Source organism: Nicrophorus vespilloides, unplaced genomic scaffold (assembly GCF_001412225.1).
Source record: "Nicrophorus vespilloides isolate i.1.1-1 unplaced genomic scaffold, Nicve_v1.0, whole genome shotgun sequence".
In the NCBI taxonomy this organism is placed as follows: Eukaryota; Metazoa; Arthropoda; class Insecta; order Coleoptera; family Silphidae; genus Nicrophorus; species Nicrophorus vespilloides.
Window position 1 is genome coordinate 9,538 of NW_017099077.1, and position 9,537 is coordinate 19,074.

The window sequence follows — 9,537 nt, forward strand, 5'->3', positions numbered from 1 at the left end:
CGAAATAGTCGTGATTTTGATACAGTCGGGATTTTGATACAGTCGGGATTTTGATATAGTCGGGTTTATGGTTGCCGAGATTCTGATTGAGTCGGGATTATGGTTGTCGAGATTTTGATATAATCGGGATTTCGAACGTCGGGATTTCGATACAGTTGGGATTTCGAATGTATTTCGGTTATCGGGCTTGAGATATAGACCCCAAGAAAAATATTGTTTCTCCAAATGTAGAAGAGCTGTTTGGTTATAGATATTTGTTTACCTTATTGTTCAAGACTTTTGATTTTTGGAATTGGATTTTGTTTTAAATAAATATTTAAATTCTAACTGTTAATTAAAGTTTGAGGAGCCCCGAAAAAAAAATTCAATCGGGACTCACGCTTATTGAATCTGGCCCTGACTGAAACTATACTTTTGTAATGCTTCCATAGACAAAGACATTTCAAGTATAATTTATGTTTGGTACATAAAACTTATTTACATACTGAAGATCAAGAAGCAGCAATAAAATGCTAGTTATTTATGGATTTTTCTATATTGTATTCTGCTACAAAAAAAAATAACAGAAATATAAGTAATGTATTAATATGTTGTTATTTAATATATCAAACTATTATATAAAATTGCGCAAAGAAGATAAATTATTTGTGAAATGCTTATAACAATGAATGGCACATATTTTATTGTAGAATCGCTATGTAAGGCAGTATTTTATTCTTTAAGCTTTGGCACTCTTCCAGGCTATAACCAAACATATACCTATTAATAAACAAAGGATTACAAGGATGACGTGACTAAACTTTGTGGTCGTTATCGTATTAACATGTTTGTTACAGTAACAATTAGTTTCTTTCTTAATTTAAATTACATAATAATTATTGTTATTACATAATGTATTGATTATATCGACCAATCTGCCTTTAATTGTATATTTTACTTAACATGTACCTGATACAATGGACAAATATAAATATATTTTGTAGTTAATCGGTTTTTTACTGTAGTCAATAGATTTTAGCTTTTTTTTTCGATTTTTCTAAATTAATATTGTTTAATTTAATTTAGAAATGAAAAAAAATGTAATCAGATTAATTTTGATTCTTATGTAGAAGATTTAATAAAAGTTTCAATTTACTATAATTTTTATTGTTATTATTTGTTTCTGAGATACATCAGATTCTAACTGTTTTTAAATTAATATAATACATTTTGTAACTGTTGTATTATTAAACTCAACAAAATTTTACAAATTCAGTAAAAATAACAATATGGAAAGATTTTTTTAGATAAACATGAAACACGGTTCAATATTCAATAATTTTGAATTGATGTACATAATAAATAAATTAATGTATAATTTATAAAACAATTTGCATACATTTACCATAATTGTATTTTAATAATCATTGATAATTGTATATTAATTTATTAAATACACAAACAAATAAATTAATTATTGTATAAATTTGATATTAAATTAATTAACATCCAATAATATTAATTGTTATTCAAAAGTTAGTGAAATTTGTTAAAAAAAAATAGTATTTACATAAATATGGAATTACTACTTTGTTTATTTATTCAGTATGAAAGAAAAATTTGATAAACTTTAAACAAAATAACTGCACTTTATATACAATTTAAGTAAATAATGAATTAAGATTTTGAAAGGCATTCATTTTATTCATAATTTTTTGTTTATGTCGTATAATTTTATTCATAATCTGTTCATCAAGTGAACATTGAGTAAATTTAAAATCGTTGAGATCTTTTCCGGTGGATAGTTTAGCATTATAATGATTAGATTTTTAATTTGTTGTTTGGCTTCAGTAGTATATTGATGATCTGCGATTCCACTATTTCCTTTGACTCTAAATCTAATGCTATCTTTAACACTGTCATTGTCCATCGACTTGGCTGAAGGTCCATATGCTGAACCTCCTTCATTTCACTGACCATCTGTGATGAACGATCGCCCTGTTGCTGCAAGCACCGAGAGGGCTCACAAAGGGCCTGGCTTGACCAGGATTCGAACCGGCTCGCACGAATTTCGGATATTAACCCCTATTCATAAATTAGTAAGAAACATCTCTACCATTTATAAAAAATGCTATAACATAAACATATTAACTACGATACTAGTTTATGGCTTAATATAACAATTATAGCTGAAAGTAACAATAAAATGCACCTTAATATTATATAACAAATGTACTCTTAAGTTAATTTACTATACAATTTTGTAACTAATTTTTGTATAAATTTAGAAGTACGGTATAAATTGTATTACACTAAAAAACTACTAGTAGACTTTCCTTTAAGAATAAAATATGCACTACATTAACAACTATATAAAAATGCAATGTCAATAAGTTTACTGCATGCTTATATAACTAAATATGGCACAAATCCATTTGCAAATATTTACATAACTTTGGTAGAAGATATTAAATTACACTAAATTGGTTCTATATCCAATATCCTTTAATTTCAGAGTAAAATATAAATTGCACATTAACATTATATAATAAATTCAATGTAAAGATGATTTCCTATACGATTGTGTAACAAAATATCACACGAATGTATTTGTAAATATTAACATAACTTCTGTAGAAGATGTTCGATTACATTAAATTAGTACTATAGTAAAGATAGCCTTTTCAATTAAGAGCAGAATATACATTAACACATTAACATTATGTAATAAATTTAATGTTAACTTTTTATTGTCTAAATTATATTACACTAAATTACTACCATTATACTTTCCTTTAGGAATAAAATATGCATTACATTAACAACTATATAAAAAAGCAATGTCAATAAATTTTACTGCATTATTGTATAACTAAATATAGAATAAATCAATTTGCAAATATTTACAGAACTTCTGTAGAAGATATTCATTTACACTAAATTGCTTCTATATACAGATATCCTTTTATTTTCAGAGTAAAGTATGATTTGCACATTACATAAAAAATTCAAGGTAATGATGATTTCCTAGACGATTGTGTAACAAAATGTAGCACAAATTTATTTGCAAATATTAACATAACAATCAACACTGTTGACAGACCCATATGATTTGTGGATAGTACCAACCTTCAATGGATACTTTTCAAAATTTCATGTTATTCTGACATTTAGTAATTTTCCAAATAATGGATAAAAAGAATTTCGTGCGTTGATTAAACATTATTTTTGATACGTAAAAATACTGTTAAAGCCAAACAGTGGCTTGATAAGTGTTATGAAGATTCTTGAGAAAGGTAAAAATATCAATAGAGAATATTACATGATAATATTGGATCGAAGATTGAGTGTAGAAATCAAGAAAAAAAACATTCTCACGTGCAAAAGAAAAAAGTGCTGTTCGACCAAGATGGCAAATTGAACGAATTGCTTCCTCGCCCACCGTACTCTCTAGATCTGGGCCCCATTGACTACTGGCTTTTTGCAGACATCAAAAAGATGTTCCAGGGAACAAATAAAGGGCTCAAATGAAGAAGTGATTATCGAAACTGATGACTATTTTGAGACCATGAATGAATGTATAACTCTTAAAGGAAAGTACGCTGGTGAATAAAGTCGAATTTCAAAAAATAAATGTTTTTCTTAGTAAAATCAGAGACTTATTGAGTGATGTGTTAATTTCTGTAGAAGATAATCAATTACATTAAATTAGTACTAGCATTTTCAACCCATCAATATGTATTGCACATTAATATTTAGTTAACAAAATCAATCTTTAGAAGTAAATAAATATGACACTAATCTGTAGAAGAATTACACTAAATTAATACTAAAGTACAGATAGCCTATGATTTCAGATAAAAGTATGAGTGGATTACTTTCGCCTTTCCTCAATCCAATTTGTACACGTTCAGAGCGAACCAGAATTAAACGCAGTATATTGAGTATAAGACGTCTCAATCTGAAGCTATAAAGTTTTCAACACTAAATATACTTTCATCATCCGCGATTTTTTATCTTCCTCTCCTATATCTGCTTTTTTTATATATGTATATATAAAAATATTCGTGCGGTTTTATAGAAGAGCAGAGTATAAAACAAAATTGAGCAGAGGTGTGTATTAATATTTCCAAGGCCCTCGTGACGCATAATATTTATTATACATGTGTTTTGTTGTTCCTTTTTTTTATCATCCATACACGTAGATAGGTCTCACGTCTATGTGCATATAATAAATTTTTTCGAACAGATTTAAAAATGGGGAGTTTTTTTGTTTTGTTTGTGGTTTTCTGGAGTTTATATTTAATATGCGCGATTTAAATTTAGGTCCACTTCTTTCGGACTGGCCAACATAAATATAGACACTTGGACGAGTCAAAACATTAGATTCTATGTAAAATAAAATTTTTATGCCAGAATTGAGTGTTGATGTAAACGTTCGTCAGATTTACATTCGTTTTTTTTGCTCTATTTCTTAATTTAAATATTATTATAACAATATTTATCACATTAGATTAGATATTCAAAAATAATTGATAAATTATTTACGTAAACGTTACTTTTGATAACGAAGCTTCGATATAACGAAGTCTGCATTTCTTTGAAATCATTTTTTGAAAAAAAATGTTAAATTTTACTAGAAGAAAAAATAATATCCAAGAAATGGAGTATCAACAAATTGGTTTTAAAAATGTAAATAAAGATAATGTTTAAAAATTAGTTGAATGCGAGAAGACGAGGAGAATGAAGACGAAGTTAAAGAAGTTTCAGAAAATAAAAATTTGACAACCAAAGATTTAACAATCAATATAATTTTGATTTTTTTTTAGTGAAAATGAACCTGATTTAGGAAGAAACATTATTAATAAGAGTTTAGAATTCTTAAATGAAAGACTTTTTTCTAACAATCATCTTTAAATTCATATTTAAAAAATATGATTTCACTTTGTATGTAAGTTGTGTGTTTATTTAATAAAACTTTTCTTTGTTCGAATGAAAGCTTATCATTCTCTATATCATTCTGGAATGTTTACCTCTGAAAACAAAATCACATACGTTAATCAAGGTATGACTGTATATATATATGAAAAACACAAAGTCAAAGCAGACCATTTTCATCATTGATACATCTGTTAATAAAAGTATATAAAATCGCTTTTTGTCAATTATTGTAATATAAATAAATAAGTAATGTTCAAGAACGACAAGTATGTTTTAGTAATTAGTACATGCAGGCACTCATAGCCAAATTAGTTTATAGTCTAATTTTGTTAGTTTTTGAAAAGTAATACCAGTAAATAATTCTTATTTTTATACAATAATTCTAATATTGCACTTTTCAGCAATTCGATTTACCAATTAAAATTGGGCATCTGCCGAGTTGGCAAGTGCCCAGTTGACCGTTGCCGATTTGACCATCGTCTTCTTGACGGTCGTCCACTTGTCCGTCGCCGAGCTGTCGCGTACCCTCATGTAGATTTGACTGAACTTAGTTTATTTTGTAATTTTATTCAATTGTATACAAACGAATACAAATCAATAATCACTAGAAACAAATTAATTTAAAATCCTTCTATATATTGTCTTCTATATAATGCCTTCTATATAATGTTCAGTAGAAAAGTGACTCATAATAAAACATTAATTGAGATCAATATTTAAACAAAAATTCTGTTTGAAGAATTTTGTTGGGTGAAAAATTCCCTAGACCAATCTTTGTGCTTTTTTTTTCAACTGTATTATTAAATATGGATTTATGAGATACCATAATAAATAGAAAAGAAGCTTAGCTGATGCATATAGATTGTATTTGCATTTCATGAAGAAAATAAGTTTCAAATCCAAAATATAAAAAAAAAACTTTCATTTCACACGTATTCGACTGAAAGGACTTCAAAAGACTAATCTTTAGTACAAAAAAGTCGAGTATACTGTAAATATATAATGTATTGAATAAAATTTAAATTATATTGTAATATATTTAAATTGCATTTTCAAATTCCATTATATTAAACTTCTATCGAAATATCGCATTCATATTTAAATTGTCTATTATTATTAATTTCAATAAGATTCTTGGATATTAAATCTGAAAGATTTGAAGATTTCCAATGTTCATTACATTGAATAAAAACAAATATTTCAATACTGCAATATATTTATAACAAGACCTTCTTTAGTGCGGCTTCGATTAGTCCGGATTCATTCATGTAAAATTGTGAAAACAATTTCGATTAGTGCGGTTTCAAACAGTCCGGGATATTGACGGAACCAAGAATCATGATGTTGTCTGGATCAATTTGCTGATATATTCAATTATATAACGCAGATAAACGTCGCGTCGCAGCACGCTGATATTATTCGATTTTAGCAAAGTAGGTAAAGATTATCAGATAACATTGTTAACCGTGGATAAGTGCATCCTCTAAGAACGCGCGGAGCATGGAATGATTATCTAAACGCACTGGCGGTATTGGAACGAAGAAAAAAAAATATGCATTATAAGCAAATTTTACTGCAATCCGTATTCAGAGAACTAAAGAAAGTAATCATAATTAAGCTCCTTTTTTACAAGAAAATCTTATTTTTAAATGGCTTCAATACCTTCATATAGATTTAATATTTGCTGATGGCTGTTTTTGTACAGCCTAATGCGATTATTCCTTCAAGTGCTTTAAAATGATTGATTGGTTATGCACATATTGAGATTCATTCAAATACAATTTCTTAAGAAATCTTAAGAATTTTCATAAAATTTCCAAAGTATTTCTTATATAATTACAACAAAAATTCTAATTTCCAAAGTATTTCTTATATAATTACAACAAAAATTCTAATTAGGAAAGAAACAAATTATAAATTGTGATAATTCACGATAGTCCGGTTTAAGAATTTCCAAACAAACTAAATTTTAATTGAGTAAAACCAAAAAATAATACACAATAAGTTTTTGTGTGGTTTATTTCAATTTTATTTAGTTAGACCGGTTTCAAACAGTCAAATAAATATTATTTATTACATGCTTTTTAAATTTTAATTAAGTTTTCAATTAACGTTTAATAAGTTTGAGACAGATTTAAATCAGTAATTATATTTCGAAAATTAGTTCTTTTTTAATCTAAATTTAAACTTTATAATCAATATAATAAAAATGAAAAATTCTGCAGGAAATTGAAAAGCTGAATTTGTAATTCACAATCTATAAAAACGTCAATTAATATTTAACATGTATGTTATATTACATAACACATTTCATTTTCGTTGAATAAGTAACTACGATTATTTTTACAACTATAAACGTTTACTTTATAAGAGAAGATATATCATACATATTTATTATTTTTGAAGGAATATTAGCTTTTAGATAAACGTCTTCAAAAAAACACGTGTACATCAAGTTTAGTACTTTAAAAATGCACACATTTCAACGAGTCTATTCAGATTTTACGTAATATTTACGCGGTATAGCTTCAATAAAGTTCGAACGAAATTGTAATTCTGTTTTCAACGACTATATTAAAATTTACGAATATCCAAACAAATTCATTTAAACATAAATATTATAAAACATACCAAATTATATAATAATCGTGACGTATTACAACTCAATTTATGTGATGAATTTCACTGTTTTTGGTCAAAAAATTTTAATAGTTAATTTGGTAAAATTTTGACTAATTTTGTTGGAAATTTGGATATAAAAAAATAAGTTTATAAAATTGATTTTTTTTTCATACAACAATAAAAATATTCATGTTAATTATGAAAATTCTAAACTACAAAGACGTATTTTTGCAATTAAGTTATTATTCTATATACACATCTTTTAAAAACTAAGTTTAAAACAAAAATCATTAATATATATTTATTTATTTTAAACACCCGTACTTAATTATACGGCTATTTCTGTTCTAATTACTTTCAACTAACCGTAATTACTTTGAAACTTGCAACAATTACTTAAATTGCGTTTCTTGTCCTCGAAAAGTACAAGAAAGAAGAGAGAGAGAGAACAAAATAATTCGGGAAAAAAGAAAACGAAATGGAAATTTCGTGTCTGAATTTTTAAACAATTATTATTCCGTTAATGTGTATACGCTTCGTCTCGTTTTCCGTTTTAATTCTCCTTTATTTTTTTGAACCTCCTCGAAAGGGCTCGAAGTAAATCATGAAACCATAAAACCTATGACCAGTTAGCATTTGCCAAGGAAAAATGTTGCGTGCCTTCCAATCGGATCGCACAATCAGCTGACTCCATCCGCTGTTTTGCACAATAAATATTAATAAAGAAAAAAAGAAAGAAATGTGTATATTTTTTTCATACACTGGGGGGAGGTGGGTAGAAAACGCATACGATTATCGGTGTAATACCTTAAATCGAGAAAACGAGAAATTAATATGTTTAATTTCGAAGTTTTTAATTCCTTGCAAAATATTTGTATAGATCGAAAGTTTATATAATTCCAACTCATTGAATAACTGATTTCAATTGATTTTTGTTACTGTTTCTCAATAAATCCGAAAAATAAAGGAATTTAATTAAATTTAACTTAACACTTTGTATACTTTTTTTATATGATGTTAATAATCAAAAAACACTGAATCATTTTTAACAAACTTTTCATTTCTATTTTCGTTTTCTTATTAACAAATTGCAATTATATGGCTTCTAAAGTAATCAATATTAGTTTTCTTTTTGCTAGTTAAATCAACTTCATTTATGCCTCAAATGGAGAAAACGAGAAAATAATAGATTTAATTTCTCAGTTTTTGCTTCCATGCAAAATATTTGTAAGATCAAAAGTTTACTTAATTACAACTCATTTAATAACTGATTTTAATTCATTTTAATAAATCCAAAAAATAACGTAATTTAATTAAGTTTAACTTAATTTAAATCGAAACATTATGTATAATTTTCGTTTATGCTATGAAAATATAAATTGTTATTGATTATTTTCAATGTATTTTCAAAGGAATTCAAAAAGTTAACTTGTAAAAATTAGTTATGTGTACATTTTCTATCTGATTAATCAACTAACTAACTAACTTAACTAACTTTAATTTACTTTTTCTTATTAACAAATTGCAATTATATTGATTTCAACACTTCAAATATAACAATGATATTCTTTGATTTCTTTTTACTTCTAATATAATCAATATATGTTTTCTTTTTTGCTAGTTAAGTCAACTTCATATATTGTCTTTATTGACAAATAATAAGTCTTATTATGAAACAGTTTCGCATTTTAACATTGAATTATTTAACAATTATTATTATTTATTTGATTTTATTAAACATTACAAATTAATTTAGAAAAATTACCTTTAATTATTCAAATTTGAATGATTTTATAGTAATAACTAAACACGATTTTTTTTATTTGGTTATTTTGAACAAGAACAAGAAAATTGAATAAGACTCATTCATCAAATTAATAACTTTCTAGTTTATTGCTTCTCTCCAAAAAAATCGATAACAGGAAGTTATGATTATATAACCTGTTTATACCAATTTTAGTTAATTTAATTCTGCGAGAAGAATCACAGAATTCA